Here is a 6388-nt window from a genome sequence, read left to right as displayed (position 1 = left end):
GCAGGAATGGGGAAGTCACTGTAGCACATCATCTCCTTCCAGATGTTGATGGTGAGGGAACGATAGATGCTGGCTCTGTTGGGGTCTGATACTTCCTGCAGAAAAGCAAATGTCAAAAGTACCGACGCTAAGAAATGAAGATAAGATTGACAGCTTAATCCTATTTATCAAAGTTTATATGAAATGCTTTAAAAATCCTAAAAAGCAGAGAAAAAAAAATCTCATAATAACTTTTTCCAGAGAAAAGTCTTGCCTTGAATCTCCACAGTCCACCCAGGTCATCACTGCTTTCAAAGCAGGTTGGCACCATGCCCTCATCCAGACAAGCCTTCACGCTGGTCAGTCCTGAGGGGCCGGCCCCAATCACTGCTACTCTGTGCACCATGATGGAGCTGCAACAGGAAGTGGGAAAATAGTGGGAATGTGATGATTAGATTAGGGTCAAAAGCAAAAGTGATTAGGGTTAACAGAAGGGTTAACACAATTCTGGTACAGAGGGAGAGCTGTTTCACTGATAATTCCAACTCTGCTACAGTACTTCATTATAAAAATACAAATATGCGGCAGTCATATTACTGATCAATGACATTTACAGTTTGATTTTAGTTTTAATTTCTTTTTTTTTTTTTTTTTACTGATTTTGAAATAGCAATCCATACTTTCATCAGCTCTAGACTCCACTACTGCAATGCACTGTACTCCAGAGTTAATCATTCTTTTCTTTCTCATCTCAGACTGGTTCAAAACGCAACTGCTCATCTGCTGACAAGTACTTGCATGCATGACCACATAACCCCAGTTCTGGATTCTCTTCACTGGCTCCAAATTTATTTTAGAATCTATTTTATTTGTTTAAGTTACTTGTTTTAAGGCACTTAACCCTGTAAGACCCAAATATAGAAAAAAAAAAGAGCAATTTTTTTTTGACCTCTCAGATATTGTTTTAGGAGGCCTCTGTTGTAGGAATTAAAGAGTTTTCATTCCTTGACCAGATGTACCCTGTAGAAACTCATAAGCATGACTAAGCATTTAACAGTCTAACTAGACATCCTATCTCCACTAAACATTTCTAATACATAAGTATCTATCCAATATCTATCTGACTAAAAATACCTAACGTTTTCTTTGTCCATTTCATCTGCAACTTCATTCTCTGAGTCACTTGCATCAGTGTCATCCGAGTCCATTTCAAAGTCGCTCTCTCCATTTTGGACTGCAGAAATCACATACATCATGCACACTGAATAGATGATCTTTCTGTGCCGGTGGCATTCTGAAATGGAAAAGGTTTAAGTTTAAATTAAATATGTGAATAATACATATAGGTGTTACATTGTAGTAGATAAACTGAAAGAATAGACAGGGTGGTAGACCATGTGTAAAGGGTAGAGATCTAAGTATAATGGTAATAAAAAGTACCAGTTACCATTTCAATGCAAATGCTGATCAAAATTCCACTGCATTCAACACAACAATACTGTCTGACTGGCCTATGATGCATATGCATCCCCCCAGAGCACTTACAGGTTCACATTCAAGACCATTCACACCTGTCCCTGAACAATGCAACAGGCTACCACTCTGACCTGGCGTTGTAGAATTACAACATAGACATAATAAGCTCTAAATCAAATTTGATTAATGTTTTCTAAAATAACTAAATATTTTTGTGTTCTAGACATTGTAATAAACACACAAAAAATATTTAAGGAATTTTACTTACTTGAATCTTGACAAATCCAGTTGTGCAAAAAAAGGAGATCAGCTTGATGCGAAGTTTGCAGGCAGAGTAAGTTCATGGCAAGATGACCGGACCTATAAACACTTCTTTTATCCAATAGCATTGTGAGGACATACAATAGGACCCAAGGAATATGTAAATGTGGTTTTGAGAAAAAAAAAAACATTTGCTGACCTTTTTTTAAGAATTGTTAAAAGTGATGTTGTAATTCTGCAACAGTGGGTCTTACAGGGTTAATGGATTGGCCCCTTATTACCTCAGTGAACCTCTGCAGTGGCACAAGCCAGATAAATCCCTTAGGTCCTCAAATCAGTTTCTTTTACATGTACCAAAGTGCTATATAAATACATTTTGATTTGACAATACTGGCACATGGTGACACACACTGTATATTGGAATATTTTGCTTTCAAGAGGGACATGAAGATCACGATCTTTACCTGAACAATGGCTTTTATCCAAGTTACAAAATATGAGTGTCTAATTAGAAAATACTGGGCATATGATTCTAGGCAATGAAGAAGAGTTTCATATGTTTTTATTGAGTGTTTTGGTTTTTGCTGCTGTACCCATTGAAATCCACAGAGTCAAACCGTGTGATAGTGTAATAACATCTCTGGCAGAGAAGCTGAGTACGGTGTGTTTCATAATCAACAGGGAGATCTATGTCTGCTTAACCTCAGCTTCTGTCATAAGACTTTGTCAGTTCCACAATGAAGGCCAAAGGTGATTTTGCAGTGAGAGTACTGAACCTTTGGAGTGATTTTGCAGTGAGAGTACTGAACCTTTGGAGTAACCTTCTGGGTGAAAATAGTATGTATGTGTATATATGTATATGTATAAATATATATATAGATATATATATATATTTCACTCATATGTTTCCAAATATGCCTGTTGTAGCTTCTCCATTTAAGCCTTGCAAATGCATCAGCACATCATTTATGAACTGTTGCCATTATGCTGTAAATGTTTTAGTTTATATATGCAAAAGTCCAAAACAGCTGGCTAACTTCACTTCTTGCACATTAACCATTCATTATTACTTTGCAAGTTCAATAACAAAAATAACAAAGGCATTTAAAATAGGTTGTTTTAAGTCAGTTAATTACACGTTAATTATGTGCTAATGTATAAATAACACATCTTGTTTTAATATAAATATGGATATTATTTATTTGCAGTGGCCTAAATACCAGAGACAAAGTGATGGATCAGCTTTCTTTCCTACCTTGATCCTGGTGCGTCTTGGCTCTGTGTGTCTGGAAAGAAGGAAGGGTGCCAAGACAGTGCTGACTTTTATATACAGAGACAGTGACCGATGACACACTGTCTGGGTTTTTCCCCCCAGTACATTAGATGTTTTCCATGGCAACATAATCAGTTGGAAAAAAAATCCATAGCTACTACAAAGTGCTTTATTGGATGTTATTTGTTATTACACAGAATAATGAATATGCACTGACAAAGCGTCAGTGCACTGACAACACCTTTGTGGGCAATAGTACTAGTAATGCTCCTTGAACTGTATGTATAGGACTATATGGGCCACAACATGGAGTGGTGCTGGTGCTGATGACTTGATTAAGGTGCAGGTATTACATGCTGCACTTGTCAGCCTATGACCTCTTTAGCTTCGCTGCCTTTAGAGTCAATGCATTAATCACTTATTGGACTAATTATTTAAAGTATATCTTTAGACATACTTTTCAAAATGTAGCCATTATGACAACTAGTAGTGGGATAGACCCTGTTCTTTTAATCAATAAATCAAGCACAGTAACCGCTGCAGCTTCCCTGTGTTTGATCAGTGACTGTACAGTATGTTAAACTGTAACCAGACAATAGGTGAACCCTCACGTGCGACTTCACCTGGGTAAATCATTGACAGTGTGTTGCTTCCTAGACTGTGACTGAACATATAGGCTTATCACCGATGGTTTGAAAATGCAAACTGTATAAAAGTGTTTCGCTGCACTGCCTTGCAGAGTGAATGACATTAGTCAGTGTCTAGCTTTTGCTGTTATTTTGGTATTTACCGGGTTTTAGTCTACCTGCTAAGCTATTTGGGGATCTCACAGTTCCACATTTCATCACCAAGCTAACTAAATCTGAAGACCATTGTGTTTTTGCTTGCTTGAGCTTTTTTTTTTTTGTTCTTTGCTCCTAATAAATGTTTTAAAATCCACACTCCAGTTTGTAAGTCTCCTAACAAGACATCCCTCCAATCAATCAATCAATTAGTTAGTTATTAAGTAAGTAGGTAGCCTACACATTACAAAATAATCAATGTGTACAAACCACAAATGTCAGCTATTGAGCTTGGCTGTATTTATTTAACCCCAAGGAATTTGAATTGAGTTCAGTTTGTGTCCTCTGGTTCAAATCAAGTGGGACAGAAGACAAGAACTGAGGCATCCAAGAGCAAGACTGTCGCTTCCTTCAATGTGTAGTAATTCCCATATTGAGGACAAAAAGGGCCTTTTTTTTTAATTCATCACTTCAGGGTTCACTGAACAGAGGACATCAAATATGGATATTAATGCTGACAAAACAGGTGTATTTCCTGTTATTGCTCCAATCAACATGGCCTTTTGTAATTTTATGTATGGTCACTTACATGCATATGCTTTTATTAAAGAGATAAATAATTAAATAAATATGATTGAAAAAAGGAAAATGCTGACCTTAATCATAAAGACTGAGCATTTTACAGTTATGGTCAGTATAAACAGATTAATTTTGAATATTTGCATATGAGCATTTAAAAAAAAAACTGTTGCTGTAGACTAAGTATAAAGCTACAGCAACACCTGTAGCATTAATCAGCAACTCAGAAAGTGACCCAGTAGTCAGTCCCATAATCACAACCCAAAGAGTATAATGTATTAACTTCTCAGTGGATCTAGAAACAGCAGGTTTGTTATTTGGCTTGTGCATTCTCTTCTAATCATTTGATTGATGCTGCATGTTCAAACTGTTTGTCGGTGGAAGCTGGACAGCAGGGTGGAGACAGCGGTTGGGTTGCACAGATGGACATAGTAGGCAGCAGCTACACCGGCCATGAGGGTCAGGCTCAGCTTAATCAGGCGGCCAACAGTTGAGGGCTCTTGCTGCACCAGCTGGAAGAAATGCAATAAAATGTTTCCATTTGCATAATCTGGGCCTCAGACGGCTGTACTGTACATTTAGCATGGATTATAGAGGGCCATTTAGAGTGAGCCCTAAAACCCAGAACTCAGTTAGCACTTTTGGTTCCCTTGACCTGAAGGCTATGAATGGGTTAGGAATGGGTTTTTGGTTAGACGCCTGAAATAAGTTTTGTGATTAACACAAGGTCATGCTAGGAGGAAAGGATTTTGTACAAGAGGTAAGCAAATAAATCAAATTACAAACTGGAAGTCATGGTGGTAACGCTGAAGTCGTGGGGCCGTGGTGTAGTTAATTTATAGCCTAATAAGAGCTTTTTACATCTGGCAATAACATTTGGGCTTCAAAAATCATGAAAGCACGGCTCATTTGTTAAGATTATCTTGCTGAACAAAACATGAAAGTGTTGTTTGTCACAGAGCTTGTTTTCTGCAATTATCCAAAAGCCTATGAAAAAATCCCATTGGCTTTTTGTCAAGGTGATGCTAATTTCCAGGTTGGCCTACAGAAATACCTCATCCCTACAGCACTCTATTGTCAGGGTAGCAGAATGTGGCAGAACCTGTGTTCACTTCAGACCTGTCTGGTTTTCAGGGGCTGGTACATGCGGTCAAACTGAGTGAAGATTGCTTTGCGTGCTCCCTCCCATTTCCCTGGTCCTGTCAGGCGGTACTGGTAGGATGTGACAGGTCCCCAGAGTACCCTCTTAAACAGTGGGTAGTCTGTGAAGAAGAGCCAGAGGAGACTTGGCCGCACTCCAATCTCCCCAGCTAAGTCGTCCATGTAGGAAACAAAGTCCACCTGCAGGGGTGTCAGCTTTGACACAAAGTAGCTGTAGAGAGGACAATGCAGAAAACAATCACTTAATGTAGAAGCATGAATTCAATGTTTGTTGCCACTCAGGCAGGTTTCTTTGCTATCTGTGAATAAGATCATCTAATTTGAAGAGATTACATCACTTCCATACATTTTTAAAGTTGCCAGAAGAAGGGTTTTTGTATCATGATTCTATAACTTTAAAGCTCCGTGAATCAATACTTTTATATTAAAAATGAATATTTGTAATGTAAAGCAGGTGACTTTTAGTGACAGACATATAGAGAATGATCATGCGCATTTTCCTTCAGCTCTGTGGAACATTTTAGTGTCTTTAAAGGTGCATTGAGTAAGATTTTACACAGCTGATAAATCAGGTGACAATGAGAAGGATGTGGTGCCTTGCACCCTCTTCATGATAGTCTGCCATGTACAGACCTTGTTACTCCAGCTGCTTCATTTTTTGTTTTCAAAATATGGTCAGTAAATTAGCCCCTCCTGCAACCTACTGAAGGTTTAAGAGGCAAGCTGTGAACCTTATCTATAGTCATTTCAAACACGCACCCATGGTGGGGCTCTTGTGTGCTATATACAGAAACCGTTCTCCTCGGTCCACACAAACCTGTTGCCAGCCATGTTTGTTTTGCAGGTTATGGGAAACCGAAACGACACCATCAGCAGG

The 6388-nt window shown here is 38.4% G+C and overlaps 1 protein-coding gene across 1 annotated transcript in view; it reads right to left on the bottom strand.

Annotated features, from left to right (window-relative positions):
- LOC109952426 (dimethylaniline monooxygenase [N-oxide-forming] 5-like) overlaps positions 1–6388 on the bottom strand; it is a 15480-nt gene that overhangs the window by 4700 nt on the left and 4392 nt on the right.

This window comes from Monopterus albus, unplaced genomic scaffold (genome assembly GCF_001952655.1).
Source record: "Monopterus albus unplaced genomic scaffold, M_albus_1.0 scaffold459.1, whole genome shotgun sequence".
NCBI lineage: Eukaryota > Metazoa > Chordata > Actinopteri > Synbranchiformes > Synbranchidae > Monopterus > Monopterus albus.
This window is presented reverse-complemented; position numbering and strand designations above follow the sequence as displayed.